This window comes from Neofelis nebulosa, chromosome 15 (assembly GCF_028018385.1).
Source record: "Neofelis nebulosa isolate mNeoNeb1 chromosome 15, mNeoNeb1.pri, whole genome shotgun sequence".
In the NCBI taxonomy this organism is placed as follows: Eukaryota; Metazoa; Chordata; class Mammalia; order Carnivora; family Felidae; genus Neofelis; species Neofelis nebulosa.
This window is the reverse complement of record NC_080796.1, coordinates 3,370,364-3,390,133: the sequence shown is the minus strand read 5'-3', so window position 1 is coordinate 3,390,133 and position 19,770 is coordinate 3,370,364. Positions and strand designations below refer to the sequence as shown.

Below are 19,770 nucleotides of genomic sequence, written 5' to 3'. Positions count from 1 at the left end.
GATAACTGAGACTTGCAGGAGGTATTGGAGGGGGAGGGGAGTGAATGTATTTTTCAGGTGGGAGGAATACAAACATTTGTGGCCAGTGGGTAAATTATACTGCTTTTTCAAGGTGTCCATAGGTTTTAAATATTAATTCCACTAAAAAAAAGACCATGGAACAACTTTAGTGACTTGCTCCTAATGAACAGAATATGTGACTATGATCCTGTGTGTATTCCAAGCCTAGGTGACAAAAGGCGATTCTGCCTTGCTCTGTATCTCAGGCTGCTTACTTGGAATCTAGCTCCCCATTTAGTGAGGAAGCCTAGGCCACAAAGAGGGTCTAGGTGTGTCAGTTTAAGTGTTTCTGCTGCCTCCTGAACTGAAGTCCCAGGCAACAGCCAGCATCAACCACCAGACGTTAGTGAACAAATCTTCAAGTGGATCCAGCCCCAAACCTTTCAGTTGCCCCACCTGAAGCTGAGCGGGGCAGAGACTAGCTGTCCTGGCCACACTTTTCCTAACAGATTTGTGAACAAAAGAAATCTAACCTTTGGGCAGTTTGTTAAGAAAAAAAACAAAAATGATAAATTGAAATGTGGATGAAAAAAAAAAAGAGATAAGACACATAAACTTGTATAGGAGAAATTGGTCTCCATTAAAGTAGGATGTAATAAATGTTAAGATTAATTTACTAACAACCAATGGTGCTAATGAGAAGAAGCAGATAACTAGAAGCAAGATCTAAGAAGTTTTTCTCTCAGTTTTTCCCCAGCTAGGATCATATTAGCTGCTCATTTTCCATATATGGCCTTTATTATGTTGAGGTATGGTTCCTCTAAGCCTACTTTGTTGAAGTTTGTAACATAAATGGATGTTATAGTTTGTCAAATTATTTTTCTGCATCTATTGCAATGATATGACTTTATGCTTTTTTGAAAATTAATATGATATATCACATTCATTGATTTGCAAATATTGAACCACCCCTGGAAACCAAGGATAAATCCCATTTGGTTATAGTGAATGATTGAATGAGTTTTTTAATGTTTATTTATTTTGGAGAAGGAGCACAAGCAGGGGAGGGACAGAGAGAGAGGGAAACACAGAATCTGAAATAGGCTCCAGGGTCCAAGCTGTCAACAGAGCCTGACACTGGGCTCAAACCGACGGACCATGAGATCATAACCTGAGCTGAAGTTGGATGCTTGCCTCACTAAGCCACCCAGCTGCCTCTGCCCTCGGTGAATGATTTTTTAATGTAGTGTTTAAATGTTCAGTTTAATGTAGTGTTTAAAAGTTCAGTTTGCTTATTTTGTTGAAGATTTTTGCATGTTCATCAGAGATGCTGGCCTGTAATTCTCTCTGTGGTGTCTTTATCTGGTTTTGCTGGCATAGAATAAATTTGGAAGTTTCCCTTCCTTTTATGTTTTTCTGGAACAATTTGAAAAGGACAGGTTAAACTTTTTTTTTTTTTTTTTTTGTATTAGCTCTTCTTTACATGTTAAAATTTACGTCTGAAGGCATCTGGTCCTAGACTTGTGTTTGTTGAGAGTTTTTTTTATTCCTGATTCAGTTTCCTTGCTGGTTATTGATTTTTTTTTTCAAATTTTCTATTTCTTCTTGTTTTACTTTGGTAAGTTATATATTTCCAGGAATTTATTCAGTTCTTCTAAGTTGTCCAACTTGTTGGCATACATTTTTTCACAATATTCTCTCATAAATGTTTGTATTTCTGTGGTGTTGGTTCTTATTTCTACTCTCACATTTGTGGTTTTATTTATTTTGGTCTTTTCTATTTTCTTGTTGATTACTCTGGCTAACACCTTATCAGTTTTATTAATTTTTACAAAGAACCAGCTCTAGGTTTCATTGATCTGTTTTAGTATTATCTGTTTTTTTGTTTCTCTATCATTCATTTCTGCTTTAATCTCTTTTTTTAAATTTTATTTTGAGAGAGACCACACATGAGTGGGGGATGGGCAGAGAGAGAGAGAGAGAGAGGGAAAAAGAGAAACCCAGACAGGTTCCATGCTGCCAGCAGAGAGCCCAACATGAGGCTCGATCTCACAACTGTGAGATCATGACCTGAGCCAAAATCGAGAGTCAGACACTTAACCAGTTAAGCCACCCAAGGGCCCCCTGCTCTGATCATTATTACTTGCTTTCTTATGCTGGCTTCAGGCTTCATTTGTTGTTCTTTTTCTAGCTCCTTTAGGTGTAAGGTTAGGTTGTTTGAAATTTTTCTTGCTTCTTGAAGTAGACTTATATTGCTATGTACTTCCCTCTTAGGACCACTTTTGCAGCATATCAAAGGTTTCAAACCATTGTTTTGTTTTGTTTTTTTTTTTTCATTTCCATTTGTATACATGTATTTTTTTAAGTTTCTTCTTGTATCTCTTGCTTAACCCATTCCAGTGTAGTAGCACGTTATTTAACCTGCATGTATTTTTTTTTTGATCAATTCTTGAGAATAGTCCATGTACAGTGGAAAACAAGGTGTATTCTGTTTTAAGATGGAATGTTCTGAAAAAAAATCTCTTAAATCCAATCTGGTCCGCTCTGTCATTCAAAGCCATTGTTTCTTTTTCTTTTTTTTAATTAAATATATTAAATTTATTGTCAAATTGGTTTCCATAGAACACCCAGTGCTCATCTCAACAGGTGCCCTCCTGAATACCCATCACCCATCCTCCACTCCTTCCCACCCCCCATCAGCCCTCAGTTTGTTCTCAGTTTTAAAGCGTGTCTTATGCTTTGGCTCTCTTCCACTCTAACCTCTTTTTTTTTTCCTTCCCCTCCCCAATGGATTCCTGTTAATTTTCTCAGGATCCACATAAGAGTGAACACATATGATATCTGTCTTTCTCTGTATGGCTCAAAGCCATTGTTTCTTTGGTGATTTTCTGTTAAGATGTATTTTTTGGTGATTTTTTTGTTAAGATCTGTTGATGTAAATGGGGTGTTAAAGTACCCTATTACTGTCTTATTATCAATTAGTTCCTTTATGTTGGTTATTGTTTTATGTACTTGAGTGCTCTCATGGTGGGTGCATAAATATTTACAATTGTTAGATCTTCCTATTGGATTGTACCCTTTATTATGATACAGTAGCATTCTTTGGCTCTTGCTACAGTCTTTGTTTTTGTTTTATTTATTTTGAGAGAGACAGAGTTGGGGAGGGACATAGAACGGGGGAGAGAAAATTTCAAGCAGCCTCCATGCTGTCAGCCTGGAGCCCAACATGGGGCTCAAAGCCACCAGCCAGAAGATCATGACCTGAGGCAAGACCTAGTCGGTCGCTCAAATGACTGAGACACCCAGGTGCCCCACAGTCTTTGTTTTAAGGACTCTTTTGTCTAACAAAAGTATCGCTATTTTTTCTTTTAACGTGATAAATTTTTCTCCATCCCCTCGCTTTCATTTTTTTTTAATAGAATTTATTGTCAACTTGGCTAACATACAGTGTGTATAGTGTGCTCTTGGTTTTGGGAATAGATTCCCGTGGTTCATCACTTATAGACAACACCCAGGGCTCATCCCAACAAGTGCCCTTCTCAATGCCCACCACCCACTTTCCCTTCTTAGCCACCGCCCCCCATCAACCCTCTATTTGTTCTCTGCATTTGAGAGTCTCCTATTTTGCCCATCTCCTTCTCTGTTTGTAACTATTTTTCCCCTTCCCTTCCCCCACGGTCTTCTGTTACGTTTCTCAAGTTCCACATAGGAGCAAAAACATATGATATCTGTCTTTCTGTGACTTATTTCACGTAGCATAAAACCTTCTAGTTCCATCCACATTGCAAGAGATAGCACGATTTCACTCTTTCTCCTTGCCAGGGAGTATTTCAGTGTATATATAAACCACATCTCTGTATCCATTCATCAGTTGATGGGCATTTAGGCTCTTTGCACAATTTGGCTATTGTTGAAAGCACTGCTATAGACACTGGAGTACATGTGCCCCTACGAATCAGCACTCCTGTATCCTTTGCATAAATTCCCAGTATTGTTATTGAGGGGTCGTAGGGTAGTTCGATTTTCAATTGTTTTGAGGAACCTACGCACTGTTTTCCAGAGCGGCTGCACCAGTTTGCATTACCACCAACAGTGCAAGCATCCCCTCACTTTCAATGTGCAGGTGACTTTATGTCTAAAATGAGGTTTTTATAGGCAGCATAGAGATGGGTCTTGTTTGTTAATCCATCCTGTCACCCTAGGTCTTTTGTTTGGAGTGTTTATTCCATTAATATACAAAATAATTATTGACAGGTATGTATTTGTTGTCATTTTACTACTTGTTTTGTGGTTGTTTCTGGAGAGTTTCTCAAATCCTTTATTGTTTTTCCCTCTTTGATGTCTTTCTACTTTGCTTTAATGATATATTTGGATTTCTTTCTCTTTATTCTTTGCATGGTTATTAGTGGGTTTTGGTATATGATAAGCACTAATTTGTATATCACCTCTTCTGCGTGTAGCAGTCTATATTAAGTTGATGGTCACTTAAGTTAGAGCTCATTTTTTTTCTCCTCCCCATGTTTTGATAAGCTATTATATTGTATATCCTTTTTTGGGGCATTCCTTGACGATTTTTTTTACAGAAATATACATTTTTTACTGCTTTTACATTTCCTGCCTTTATACTGTCACTTTTGATCTCTCCTTTCCACTCAGAGTCCCCGATAATATTTCTTACAGGCTGATTTAGTGGTCACAAACTCCTTCCATTTTTGTTTGTCTGAGAAATTCTTTATCTCTCCTTCTATTATGAATGATATCTTACTGGATAGAGTATATTTGGCTGCAGATTCTTCTCATTCAGCACTTTGAATATATCATGCCATTTCCTTCTGCCTTGCAAAGTTTCTGTTGAAAAATCTCCCGCTAGCCGTGTGGGTTTTCCCTTGGAAGTGAATGACTTGTTTTGCTGCTTTTAAGATTTGTAGCAGTGGGGCGCCTGCGTGGCTCAGTCGGTGAAGCATGACTTGATCTTAGCTTAAGTCGTGACCTCGCAGTTCGTGGGTTTAAGCCCTCCAGTGGGCTCTGCACTGACAGCACAGAGAGTGCTTGGGATTCTCTCTCTCTCTGTCTCTCTCTCTCTGCCCCTCCCCTGCTTGTGTCTGCGTTCTGTCATGGAAATAAAAAAAAAAAACAAAAAAGAAAACACTAAAAAAAAAAAGATAGCAGTATATTTTGCAAATTTAATTACATGTCTTGGGTATTGACTTTGATGGAAGTTCTTTGTGCCTCCTGGATCTGGATGTCTGTTTTCTTCTCCACATTATGGATTTTTTCAGTTATTGTGTCCTCAAATCAATTATCTGTCCCCTTCTCTCTGTCTTCTTCTTCTGGGACTCCTGTCATATGAATGTTTTTACATTTGACGGAGTCACCGAGTGCCTTAAGTCTATTCTTGCATTGGATAATTCGTCTTTGTTTCTTCAGCTTCACTACGTTCCATTACTTTGTCTTCTAGGTCATTAATTTGTTCCTCTGCTTCTTCCAGGTTGCTGTTCATTTTTACTTCCCTGTTCATCTCTGATTCTTCAACTCATATTTTATGTCTGTGGTAAGGGTCTCTTGGATGTCTTCCATTCTTTCCTCAAGTCCAGTGAACATCCTTATGATCATGGTTTTAAATTCTCCATTAGGTGTGTTATTTACATCTGTCCCATTTAGGTCTCTGGCCATGGCCTTATCCTGTCCTTTCATTTGGGATAAATGCCTCTGTCTTTTCATTTTGTCTAAGTATCTGCCAGCTTCTGTGTGTTAGAGAAGCCAGTTATGTCACCTGCTCCCGAAAGTAATGGACTTAGGAAAAAGATGTCATGTAATGCCCAGGGTCTAGCACTTCAGGGAGTGTCACCAGTGTGTGCTGCATGCGTTCTGCTGTTGTGTTCTGGCTATGCTATCCTTCAAGCCAGTCATCTGCAGAGGCTCTCCTTGCCTGGTCTTGTGAGTGTTTCATCCCTGGCCTGAATGAAGCGGGTTTTAACTAGGTGTGCTCTGGTCTGCTTATGAAATGAGACCTGTCACCACCTCTCCTGGAACTGAGGCCAAGGGAAACTCTCTGGTTGGGAGATGTGGTGTGGGCAGGCATTTGTCCTGGTCTTCTGGGGGAGGGGTCTGCTGTGCTGGGACTCAAGCAAGAGTGATTGAGAAAGGTAGTTCCACCAGAGTGCAAGGGGGTGGCGTTTGGTGTAAGCAAGTTAGGTAACCTGTGTTAGCAATGCACTGCTTCTTACAGGTGGCTTTATGTTTGTGGTGAGGGGCAGGAGAAGGAGATGGTGCCAGCCAGCGGCTTTGTTCCTACAGACAGGTCTCTCTGAACTTTGCCTCTGAGGGACGTGCTCTGAGAAGAGCAAATAATCTCCCCACTGTGTGCCCCAGGCACTCTTCAGACCACTGTACCCATGCTATATGCTCCCACGTTGTTTGCCTGCCCTCTGCCCAAGAGCAGTGCAGTACCTCAGGGCACTAAACCAGCTAAACCGGATGCCCTTTAAAACTCCAGACTTTACGCACTACTGATTGCAAGAACTCACGAAATGCAGCCCCTCATTTTCCAAGCCAGTGGCTATGGGGAAATGTTCTCTTTGTGCATTCCCCTGTTCGTTTCTCTCTCTCACCCTTACCCACAACCTCGACTCCCTCCCCTCTGCAGCAGCCAGGATCTGTTTCTCTTCTAGATGACATTTCTGCATCAAGGACCTTCTTTGATGTGGCCTCTTCTCTCCCTTTTGTTGTGGAGTTTGTTCTGTCAGTCTTCAGGTCGATTTCTGGGGTATTTAGGGTGAGCTGATTGTTATCTAGTTGTATTCGTGGGATGAGGCAAGCCTAGAGTCCTCCTACTCCTCTGCCTTCTTCCTGTCTCTAAGATCTTTTTCTAAGATTCCCTTCAACTCCAACAATTCTTACAAGTATGCAGGAATGCCTCTTTAGAATGTCCCCTCAAGTTAAGGTAGAAGCACAGAGACATACGATTTGAAGCACAATAGTTGAAAAACTAGAAAGAGTCAATTTGATAACCAAAATTGGGCCTTTGGTCTGATTTCAATTAAAGGAAATCGGCAGCTTTGAGTATTTTTTAATCCATTGAATACTCAATCTTCATTCTCCTTTCCTCAGTGAGGAAATAAAGAGAATGTCATGGAATCATTTTTCATCTTTTCAGTAGCAAAACAAATGTACTGTCCTTTAGCACTACTTAAATTAACTCCACATTCTCCTTTACCTTACTCCAACCTTCTTTGTGTGGGGAGGTAAGATCACTCCATCTATGTGTTGTCCCACAATGCTTCTCCATATCATACAAGATGGCTTCAAAAGTTTGTTGTCATTCAAACTACCAATCTAGTATTTGTCTCTGATAAATCAACTTAATACTACCGCAATTTGTACAGCTGTATTATTTGAATGATATAATGTTTATTCCATTAATTATACGCTGAGCTAAAACATATAGCTAAGCATATCTTTCTATTCAATTGAAAGAAGGGGAAACAGGCTACTGTGTTTTCCAAGAATGTAGGATCTGTGCCAAGAACAGGATTAACACCAGTGTTACACACAAGAACCAGGTCAGAAGAGGATCTCATTGTGAATTGCAAGATGCTGGGTTAGCAAGATTGCTTAACAGGAAAGAGGAATAGCCTAGAGTTAATCTTTTCCTTCCTAGATGGTGAAAACTATGGATGAGTCTATGCATTATAATGAGATAATAAAGTATAATGAAGTAAACGGTAGACTGAGTCAAGAGATCCTATGGCCAAGATTTGATGGAAATGAAAGTGGGCAGCACTGACTGAGACACTAAAAGTTTGCACAGGCGGGGAACCTGGGTGGCTCAGTCAGTTGAGCCTCAACCTCTCAGGTCATGATCCCAGGGTCATGGGATCAAGACCCCTGTCAGCCTCCACACTAAGTGTGAAGCCTGCTAAAAATTCTCTCGTCTCTCTCTCTCTCTCTCTCTCTCTCTCTGTCTCTCTCCCTCTCTCTCTCTCTCTTTCTTTCCCTACACACCCCCTCATCCTGCTTGTGCCCGCTCTAAAAAATATATAAATATAAATATAAAATAAATAAATAAATAAATAAATAAATAAATAAATAAATAGAAGTCTGAACACACTAAAGAAAGAGCATTTTATCTTTTTGAGCCTGACTTCACATCGAGTCATGGGGTCAGCAAGGCAAAGGCTGGCGAAAGGGTCCTTCAAGAAACAAAAATCTCTATAGGAGCAAAGTTCAGTTCTACTACATTGACTTTTTATTATTACATAAGTGACTGGTAATTTGCAAGATAACACAGAAAACGTTTTCATAAAATTTGTTATGGTACTGGCATAAGGACAGACATATAGATCAATGTATTAACATTGAGAATCTAAACATAAACTCTCACATTATAGTGAACTGATTTTCCACAAGGGTGACAGAAAATTAAATGGAATAAAACTAGTCTTTGTAACAAACGGTACTGGGACAAATGGATATCCACATGCAAAGCAATAAAATGAGACCTCTACCCCATAGCATATATACAAAATTAACTTAAAATCTAAGAGCTAAAATGATAAAACTCTTAGAAAAAAGCTTATGTGTGTATGTTTGTGACTGGATTTGACAATGATTTCTTACACATGACACCAAAAGACAAAAGCAGATTAAGTTTACTTCACCAAAATTAAAAACTATGCTTCAAATATCACCATCAAGAAAGTGAAAAGGCAAGTGACTAAATAGGAGAAAATACCTGAAAATCCCATATCTGCTAAGGGATTTGCATGTAGGACATTTAAATAACTCTTCCAATAATGAAAAGACAATCCAATATAAAAACGGGCAACAGAATGGATTAGTTCTTTAAAGACGATACAGAAATGAACAATAATCACGTTAAAAGGGAGATGTTTGGGGTTCCTGGGTGGCTCAGTCAGTTAAGCTTCTGACTTGGGCTCAGGTCATGATCTCACGGTTCGAGGGTTCGAGCCCCGCATCGAGCTCTGTGCTGACAGCTGGGAGTCTTGAGCCTGTTTCAGATTCTGTGTCTCCCTCTCTCTGACCCTCCCCTGTTCACGCTCTGTCTCCCCTGTCTCAAAAATGAGTAAAACGTTAAAAAATAAAAAAAGAAGATGTGATATATATATATATATATATATATATATATATATATTCCATGAAGTATTACTCAGCAATCAAAAAAAAAAAAAGGAATCTTGCCATTTGCAACTACGTGGATGGAACTGTAGCGTATTATGCTAAGTGAAATTAGTCGGAGAAAGACAAAAATCATATGACTGCACTCGTATGAGGACTTTAAGAGACAAAACAGATGAACAAAAGGAAAGGGAAACAAAAATAATACAAAAACAGGGAGGAGGACAAACACAGGAGACTCATAAATATGGAGAAAAAACTGAGGGTTGCTGGAGGGGTTGTGGGAGAGGGGATGTCCTAAATGGGCAAGGGGCATTAAGGAATCTACTCCTGAAATCATTGCTTCACTAAATGCTAACTAATTGGGATGCAAATTAAAAAAAAATAAAACTAAAGATACAACAAAAAGAGTAACACCCCCCACCCCACCAAAACTTTTCTCAACCCAGGAAGCCTCTGGTTGGGGATTTAGGAGATAAGGACCTTCTAGAGAAGTCAGAGCTATGGACTGAGTTGTCTGAAAGCTATCTAAGTTTTTGTTTCACAGGGAAGACCTTAAAATGGCAGATAATTTCATGCCATAACCTTAATTCCTTTCTATAGGGATACACAGAAAATCCCTCGTTATTGTTTAATAAGCTTCATCAGTTTTGGATATCCTTACAAATTTTAGTTTTTGAGACCTTAAAGATTTCTTTAGGACACAGTAGCAGGACAACGCCTAGCACTCTCATTCATAGAAGACTGATCAACAGAGAGTCATGTTACTCGCATGAAAAGTTCCCTGTTACTATGTGACTCATTTATAAGACATCTGAAAAGAAAATAATTTTCAATGTCTCTTCAGCCACAAAAAGGACCAGTCAACAGAATGTTCTAATTCCCCTGACGGGTATAGCTGTCTAATGAAACTTGCATGTATATTATATAGCTTTTGTGACTGACAGAAACGAGTTGGTCAGTGTATCTACCTCATTGCTCCCACTTAGGATTTACAATGAGAATCCTACAAAGGAGGGTGAGAGTGCGAGGACATTAAGTGTTCTTCTTGGAAAACAGTTGGGGTTTCACTACATATCAATAAATGAGAATCCTGAGTGGCACATTAGTCTTTTCTGAGATTGAATTGTGAAATCTCTGAAAGGCTGATTAACTCAAGTGAGTGGAAAAAGAAAATGAGCTTCTGAACTTGCAATGGTAGGAGCACTATGTTACTAGGTAAGACCTTGACAGAGCAGCCATTTCTCCTTTTTCACTGCCATTTCTTTTCCTTTACAAAATCCAACAAAGAGAAAAGTCCATTCCTTTGAGAAGGACGTTTGCATAAAGACCTGCTAGTCATTCTTGATGAAGAGAATAAATTGCAAACTTGTAATTACAAATTACAACAAATCATCATTAAAATAACCCGTTCTCAAACTCTCACTGAAGGGTTGAGACTACAAGAGAAAGTCAGAATTCAAGATGACATGATCACTCAAATTGTGCGGAAGTTTGAAACACGCTGAAAAATATTAGCAGGGACTCTCACACATTTGTATGCCAACGTTCACAGCAGCATTATTAACAGTAGCCAAAAGGTGGACTAAACCAAACGCTCACTGTAGTATATATATAATGTTGCTTTTTTAGACTCTCACAATGTTTTTATGAAAATCTCACTATAAACATCATTACTTTATGAGTTCAATCAACTTTATCTCTATAGAAAAATTCCATTGCTAGTAGCCAGCAGGAACAATATCAACCTAATATTTTGATCAGTGAGATTTTCCATATGATCCAAAACATTCTTATGTACTACACCTATTGAAATAAGGATTCCTTTTCAGTAGGACAGACATCAAGAGACTGACTTACTAAACTTGTCCTTAATAAGTTTCTCGGAAGATTGTGAATTTGGGCCGCTTGCTGATTGATGGTTGCTTCTGGCCTGGCATGTTGCACTTCTAGCCTAAAATGCAGATCTTAAGGTAATTATTATCATACATAAATTTACAAATATAGCATACAATTTCTGAACAAATGAGGGGATTACAGAAATTCTTAAAATTGTATCAAGAGGAAGATTTGGCAATTGAGCCATTTTCTCGTTGTCTTTTGTGGATAAGGTGCAAAATTGAGATAAAATGTGCCACAATTCTGCATTTCCAAATAACTCAAAGCTGGAATTAGTATCCAGTTTAACAAGGATATACTGGCATAACTAATACATTTATCATACTACATTCCTTATCTGCTTTATAAAAATCAAGCTATTTTCTTTGAGGATTAAATTATACTTTTCCATATGATCTTACGTCTTCTCGGCATATCTTATGGCCTCTGCATGTTGATCCTTTGCTTCTTGCAACTAAAATAAGGAAGAAAATATAATTTTAACTACTGACAATCTAGTAGACCACCATCACCTGTTTCTGTAACTAAATGTTTTTTTTTTTACTTTAGAAAGAGAGAGAGAGAGAGAGAGAGAGAGAGAGAGAGAGAGAGAGAACACGCACAAGTGGGGAATAGAGGCAGAGGTAGAGACAGAGAAAATCGTAGGCAGGCTCCAAGCTCAGGGTGAAGCCTGATGTGGGGCTCGGTCTCATGACCGCTCTCATGATGTGGGGTTTAGGATCATGACCTGAGTGGTCACCGTAATTCTAAAGCACGGCAACTTCTGACATTAAGTCCTTGCCCCTTGCTATCTGTGTTTTGAATTGCTCTTAAGGCTTCAAAACCAGATTCTCTAATTCACATTTCCAGCTTTGGCCCCTTTACCTAGGCCATGTGTACTTTTTGCTCTTCCATCTAGATGCTCATAGACAACATCCTCAACCGCACACTCAAAAATCATTACTTGACATGGAGTACCTTTGTAGACAGCTAATCGTGTACATTTTATTTGACGTCTTTTCAGTGTTACTTTGAGTGTGTCTTTCTTTTTGAGTCTTAGGGGGCACCCTTACCCTTAGGATGCTGACCAGCATACTTTGTCTTGCTTTTCTTTATAACACGACATTTATCACAAGGGCTGGATGATCACTTGTTTGTCTTTGTTTCCTTTTGAGTAATTTCTTAGTACATAGAGATTTCAACATATGGAAGTCTTCTGAAGTTCCTTTCAGACGCATACTTGACAATATTGTTAGGAAGGTTAAGTTGGCTAGAGCTACCTCTTCTTCCCAATCCAGATTCTTCACCTCAAAATTGTGTGCATCAAATGTCTTCACCCAGGTATCCCCTGGTATGGGGATTCAGGAGATGATAAGGACCTTCTAGAGAAGTCAGAGCTATGGACTGAGTTGGCTGAAAGCTATCTAAGTTTTTGTTTCACAGGGAACACCTTAAAGTGGCAGACAATTTCATGCCATAACCTTAATTCTTTTCTATGGGAATCTACAGAAAATCCCTCGTTATTCTTTAATAAGCTTCGTCAGTTTCAGATATCCTTACAAATTTTAGTTTTTGAGACCCTAATGATTTCTTCAGGACACAGTAGCAGGACAATGCCTAGGACTCTCATTCATAGAAGACTGGTCAACAGAGAGTCATGTTACTCGCATGAAAAGTTCCCTGTTACTATGTGACTCATTTATAAGATGTCTAGAAAAGAAAATAATTTTCAATGTCTCTTCAGCCACAAAAAGGACCAGTCAACAGAATGTTCTAATTCCCCTGACGGGTATAGCTGTCTAATGAAACTTGCATGTATATTATATAGCTTTTGTGACTGACAGAAACGAGTTGGTCAGTGTATCTACCTCATTGCTCCCACTTAGGATTTACAATGAGAATCCTACAAAGGAGGGTGAGAGTGCGAGGACATTAAGTGTTCTTCTTGGAAAACAGTTGGGGTTTCACTACATATCAATAAATGAGAATCCTGAGTGGCACATTAGTCTTTTCTGAGATTGAATTGTGAAATCTCTGAAAGGCTGATTAACTCAAGTGAGTGGAAAAAGAAAATGAGCTTCTGAACTTGCAATGGTAGGAGCACTATGTTACTAGGTAAGACCCTGACAGAGCAGCCATTTCTCCTTTTTCACTGGCATTTCTTTTCCTTTACAAAATCCAACAAAGAGAGAAGTCCATTCCTTTGAGAAGGACGTTTGCATAAAGACCTGCTAGTCATTCTTGATGAAGAGAATAAATTGCAAACTTGTAATTACAAATTACAACAAATCATCATTAAAATAACCCGTTCTCAAACTCTCACTGAAGGGTTGAGACTACAAGAGAAAGTCAGAATTCAAGATGACATGATCACTCAGATTGTGCGGAAGTTTGAAACACGCTGAACAATATTAGCAGGGACTCTCACACATTTGTATGCCAACGTTCACAGCAGCATTATTAACAGTAGCCAAAAGGTGGACTAAACCAAACGCTCACTGTGGTATATATAAAATGTTGCTTTTTTAGACTCTCACAATGTTTTTATGAAAATCTCACTATAAACATCATTATGAGTTCAATCAATTTCATCTCTATAGAAAAATTCCATCGCTAGTAGCAAATAGCAACAATATCAACCAAATATTTGGATCAGTGAGCCTTTCCATGTGATCCAAAACATTCTTATGTACTACTCCTAGTGAAATACGGATTCCTTTTCAGTAGGACAGACATTAAGAGACCGACTTACCAAACTTGTCTTTAACAAGTTGCTCTGAAGGTTTTGAATTTGGGCGGCTTGTTGTTTGATGGTTTCTTCCTGTCTGGCATTTTGCACTTCTAGCCTAAAATGCAGATCTTAAGATAATTATTCTCACACATAAGTGTAAAACAATACCATATAATATCTGAACAAATGAGGGGATTACAGAAATTCTTTAAATTGTATCAAGAGGAAGATTTGGCAATTGTGCCATTTTTCTCGTGTTTTGTGGATAAGGTGCAAAATAGAGATATAATATCCCCAATATTGCATTTCAAAATAGCTCAAAGCTGGAATTTGTATCCAGCTTAACAATAATATACTGGCATAACAAGTATATTTCTCGTACTACACTGCTTATCTGCTGTATAAATAAGGTATTTTCTGTGAGGTTTAAATTATACTTTGCATATGATCTTACGTCTTCTCCGCATATCTTATGTCCTTTGCCTCTCGATCCTTTGCTTCTTGCAACTAGAATAAAGAAAAAAAATAATTTTAACTACTGACAATCTAGTAAAACACCATCACCTGTTTTTGTAACCAAATGTTATTTTTTTTTTTTTACTTAGTGGGGCACAGAGAGAGAGAGAGAGAGAACGCCCAAATGGGGAAGGGAGTCATAGGGAGAGACAGAGAAACTCGTAAGCAGGCTCCAAGCTCAGGGTGAAGCCTGATGTGGGTCTCGGTCTCATGACCGGTCTCATGATGTGGAGTTTGGGATCATGACCTAAGCAGAAATTAAGAGTCAGGACGCTCAACCAACAAAGTCACCCAAGTGCCCATGTAACTGAAATCTTATTGGACCCAGCCACACTCGCCCCTACACGCTGATTGATGGCTACTTTTAGGTCATAACAGCAGAGTGGAGCTGCTACAACAGAGACTGTGGCCTACAAAGCCGAAAATGTTTCAATACTCTTCCAGAATAGTTTACCAAACTTACTCTCTTACAAAAACATAACGTTGTTAATGTTTATAAATTATATATGATCAGATAAATATACAAATGTATCTACTGGTCAAGTGGAGGAAATATAGGAAATTACCTTATGGTAAACATTTCTGTTCTCACATTACAAGCACTGCATCAACTATGATTTTAAATATTCACATAGGTGAATGACATTTCTATTCTCGTGATTATGAAACTGAATATGCTATTTTCAGTGACAACGAGATATTTCAGGGAAGAGTTTGACAAGCAGTATCCTAGTAGGAGCCAGAAAGCCTGGGTCTGAATTCCCAATTCTGCTGGATATGAGCTCTATGACCTTGAGCACACTCCCTAATATTTCCATGTCTCAGTCTTTGCATCTGTAAAATGAAGGTAATGACAGCACCTACTGGGGCACCTGAGTGGCTCAGTCGGTTCAGCGTGTTGCTTTTGATTTCTGCTCAGGACATGATCTCAGGGTCATGTGATTAAGCCCCACATCGGGCTCTACGTGGACAGCAAGGAGCCTGCTTGGAATTCTGTCTCTCTCTCTCTCTCTCTCTGTCTCTCTCCCTCTTTCTCACTCTCCCTACCTTCCCCTCCCCACAATCTGTCTCTCTCTCTCTCTCTCTCTCTCTCTCTCTCTCAAAATAAGGAACCTTAAAAAAGTGATCTCAAAATAAATAATAATAGTATCTACCTAACTGGGATCTTGGTAATATAAATTTGGGAAATAATACATGAACAACTTAGAAGGGTACGTGGCACATAGTCAGCTCTAAGTGTATGCATTTAGCATGATTACTGTCGCTGTATTTTGCGTTCCAATACAATGAGATAGTTTAGGCAGGTGGCATGCCAATACAAGTGGTCCCCTAGACAAATTATACTGAAGTTATTCTTCTTCATATCACCGCAAGTGGCAGCAAATGGGGAGGATGAGGCCCAGAATCTCTCCTCAGTACTTCACACAACTTTCGCCAATGCCACTAGCAAACAGTACTTTTTTTTCCTCTTATAATACTTTCAACTAACATCCTCTCTATACCCTCAGTGGACAATGCTCACGAAGTACAAATAGCACCGCCTAGACTGAGTAGTAGATGCTTTACATGACCATCAGAGGCAAGGGAAAGCCACTGATATGGAAATAATGGAGTCTTGCTAAACCAAAGTTCCTCAATCATTTCATGCCCATACTGTTTACGTTAGGCTGCTTTAGCAGGTACTCTGGTGAAGAGATTAAGGCTTTGTGGTGATAGCATATCAGAAAAGCTGGCCCCAGAGCTTTGCATCTGGTAAAGTGCTACACATCTGTAAATCCCAGCACCAGCTGTATAAGGAAGAAAGATTTCAATTTCTCCTTTTCTATTAACCATTTGCTTAAGTTGGAATCTTTCTCCATCTATCACGCTGCTTCTCCCCTTGCAGTGGACTCGAACATTCTTTAATGAATCATCTCATCTACAGATTCAAGTTTTCTTCACTTATTTCCTTCTTTTACACTAAAATCTAACTTTCAATCCAATCATTCCACTAAGAAAATTTGAGGGTCATAAAGGACCTTTTTTTAAAAAAAAATTGTTAAAGTCTTTATTCTGCTTCACTTCTCAGCAGCAGCTGAGAAAAATGATCATGCCATCCCTCTGCGCTTCTATCCCCACCTTATTTCTGAAGGACGGCAACCCCTGACATTAAATCCTTGCCCCTTGCTATCTGTGTTTTGAATTGCTCTTAAGGCTTCAAAACCAGATTCTCTAATTCACATTTCCAGCTTTGCGCCTTTACCTAGGCCATGTGTACTTTTTGCTCTTCCGTCTAGGTGCTCATAGACAACATCCTCAACCGTCCGCTCAAAAATCATTACTTGACATGGAGTACCTTTGTAGAAGGCTAACCGTGTACATTTTATTTGGACTCTTTTTGGTGTTACTTTGAGTGTGTCTTTCTTATTGAGTCTTACGGGACACCTTTACCCTTAGGATGCTGACGAGCACACTTTGTCTCGCTTTTTTTTTATAACACGACATTTATCACAAGGGCGGGATGATCACTGGTTTGCCTTTGTTTCCTTTTGAGTAATTTCTTCGTCCATAGAGATTTCAACTTACGGAAGTCTTCTGAAGTTCCTTTCAGACGCATACTTGACAATATTATTAGGAAGGTTAAGTTGGCTAGAGCTACCTCTTCTTCCCAATCCAGATTCTTCACCTCAAAATTGTGTGCATCAAATATCTTCACCCAGGTAGCCCCTGGTTTGGGGATTCAGGAGATAAGGACCTTCTAGAGAAGTCAGACCTATGGACTGAGTTGGCCAAATGCAATCTTCAGTGTTTGATTCACAGAGACCTTAAAGTGGCAGGTAATTTCATGCCATAACCCTAATTCCTTTCTATAGAGATGTAGAGAAAATCCCCCATTATTCTTTAATAAGCTTCATCAGTTTTGGATATCCTTACAAATTTTAGTTTTTGAGACCTTAATGATTTCTTTAGGACACAGCAGGACAATGCCTAGCACTGTCATTCATAGAAGACTGATCAACAGAGTGTCCTATTACTCGCATGAAAAGTTCCCTATTACAATGTGACTCATTAATAAGACGTATAGAAAAGAAAGTAATTTTCAATGTCCCTTCAGTCATAAAAAGGACCAGTCAACACCATGTTCTAGTTCTGCTGATGGGTATAGCTGTCTAATGAAACTTGCATGTATATTATATAGCTTTTGCGACTGACAGAAACGAGTTGGTCAGTGTATCTACCTCATTGCTCCCACTTACGATTTACAATGAGAATCCTACAAACGAGGGTGAGAGTGGGATGTCATTCACTGTTCCGCTTGGAAAACAGTTGGGGTTTCACTACATATCAATAAATGAGAATCTTGAATGGCACATTAGTCTTTTCTGAAATTGAATTCTGAAATCTCTGAAAGGCTGATTAACTCAAGTGAATGAAAAAAAAATGAGTTTCTGATCTTGCAATGGTAGGAGCACTATGTTACTAGGTAAGACCCTGACAGAGCAGCCATTTCTCCTTTTTTACTGGCATTTCTTTTCCTTTACCAAATCCAACAAAGAGAAAAGGATATTCTTTGGGAAGGACGTTTGCATAATGACCTGCTAGTCATTGTTGATGAAGAGAATAAGTTGCAAATTTGTAATTATAAATTACAACATATCATCATTAAAAGAACTCTTTCTGAAACTCTCACTAAAGGGTTGGGTTTACAACAGAAACTCAGAATGCCAGATGAAATGATCTCTCAAAGACTGGGGACGTTTGAAACATGCTGAAAAATATTAGCAGGGACTCACACATCTGTATGCCAATGTTCACAGCGCCTTTATATACAATAGCCAAAAGGAGGACTAAATCAAATGCTCAGTGTGGTATATATAAAATGTTGCTCTTAGATTCTCACAATATTTTTATTTAAATCTCACTACAAACATCATTACTTTATGAATTCAATCAACTTCATCTATAGAGAAGAATTACATCACTAGTAGCAAGAAGAAACAATATCAACCAAATATTTTGATCAGTGAAATTTTCCATATGATCCAAAACATTCTTATGTACTACTACTAGTGACATAAGGATTCCTTTTCAGGACAATCATGAAGAGATCGACTTACCAAACTTGCCTTTAGCAAGTTGCTCTGAAGATCTTGAATTTGGGCTGCTTGATGTTTGATGGTTGCTTCTTGCCTGGCATTTTTAACCTTTAGCCTAAAATGCAGATCTTAAGATAATTATTCTCACACATAATTTTAAAACTGTATCGTGTAATTTCTGAACAAGTGAGGGTATTACAGAAATTCTTAAAATTGTATCAAGAGGATGATTTGGCAATTGTGCCAATTTTCTCGTTGTGTTTTGTGGTAATGGTGCAAAATTGAGAGATAAGATGCCAAAATTTTGCATTTCAAAATAGCTCAAAGCTGGAATTCGTATCCAGCTTAACAATGATATACTCGCATAACTAATACATTTCTCATAGTACACTCCTTATCTGCTTTATAAATAAACAAGTTATTTTCTGTGAGGTTTAAATTATACTTTAGCATATGATCTTTAATCTTCTCAGCGTATCTTACGGCCTCTGCATGTCGTTCCTGTGCTTCTTGTAACTAAAATAAAGAAAAAAATAATACTTTCAAATACTGTCAATCTAGTTGAACACCATCACCTGTTTCTGTAACTAAATGGTTTTTTTTTGTTGTTGTTGTTATTTTGTACTTGAAAGAGAGACAGAGAGGGAGAGAGCACACACAAGTGGGAAGGGAGTCAGAGGGAGAGACAGAGAAAAAGGGAAGCAGGCTGCAAGCTCAGGGCAAAGCCTGATGTGGGGCTCGGTCTCATGACCAGTCTCATGATGTGGGGTTTGGGATCATGAGCTGAGTGGAAATTAAGAGTCAGGACGCTCAACCAACTAAGCCGCCTAAGCACCCCTGTAACTAAAATCTTATTGGACCCAGCCACACTCTCCTCTACATGCTGAATGATGGCTACTTTTAGGGCATAACAAAAGAGTTCAGCTTCTACAACAGAGACTATGGCCTACAAAGCCGAAAACATTTCAATACTGGTACAGAACAGTTTACCAATCTTACTCTCCTACAAAAACATAACATTGTTAATGTTTTTAAATTATATATGATCTGGGGCGCCTGGGTGGCGCAGTCGGTTAAGCGTCCGACTTCAGCCAGGTCACGATCTCGCGGTCCGTGAGTTTGAGCCCCGCGTCAGGCTCTGGGCTGATGGCTCGGAGCCTGTTTCCGATTCTGTGTCTCCCTCTCTCTCTGCCCCTCCCCCGTTCATGCTATGTCTCTCTCTGTCCCAAAAATAAATAAAAAACGTTGAAAAAAAAATTTAAAAAAAAAAAAAAATAAATTATATATGATCAGATAAAAACACAAATGTATCTACTGGTCAAATGGAGGAAATATAGGAAATTACCTTATGGTAAACATTTCTGTTTTCATATTTCAAGCACCATATCAACTATGATTTTCAATATTCACATAGGTGAATGACATTGCTGT

General features: G+C 38.7%; 1 protein-coding gene and 1 long non-coding RNA gene across 2 annotated transcripts in view; both read right to left on the bottom strand.

The window, feature by feature from the left end:
* The window catches only part of LOC131495868 (ankyrin repeat domain-containing protein 26-like), a 253,686-nt gene that overhangs the window by 12,944 nt on the left and 220,972 nt on the right, over nucleotides 1-19,770 (bottom strand). The window lies entirely within an intron of this gene.
* On the bottom strand, nucleotides 11,004-14,337 carry LOC131495971 (uncharacterized). The gene is made up of 4 exons (XR_009254226.1): nucleotides 14,202-14,337; nucleotides 13,769-13,862; nucleotides 11,439-11,491; nucleotides 11,004-11,092 (listed from the first exon to the last, which is right to left on the bottom strand). It is a non-coding gene; the product is annotated as an uncharacterized LOC131495971 (long non-coding RNA).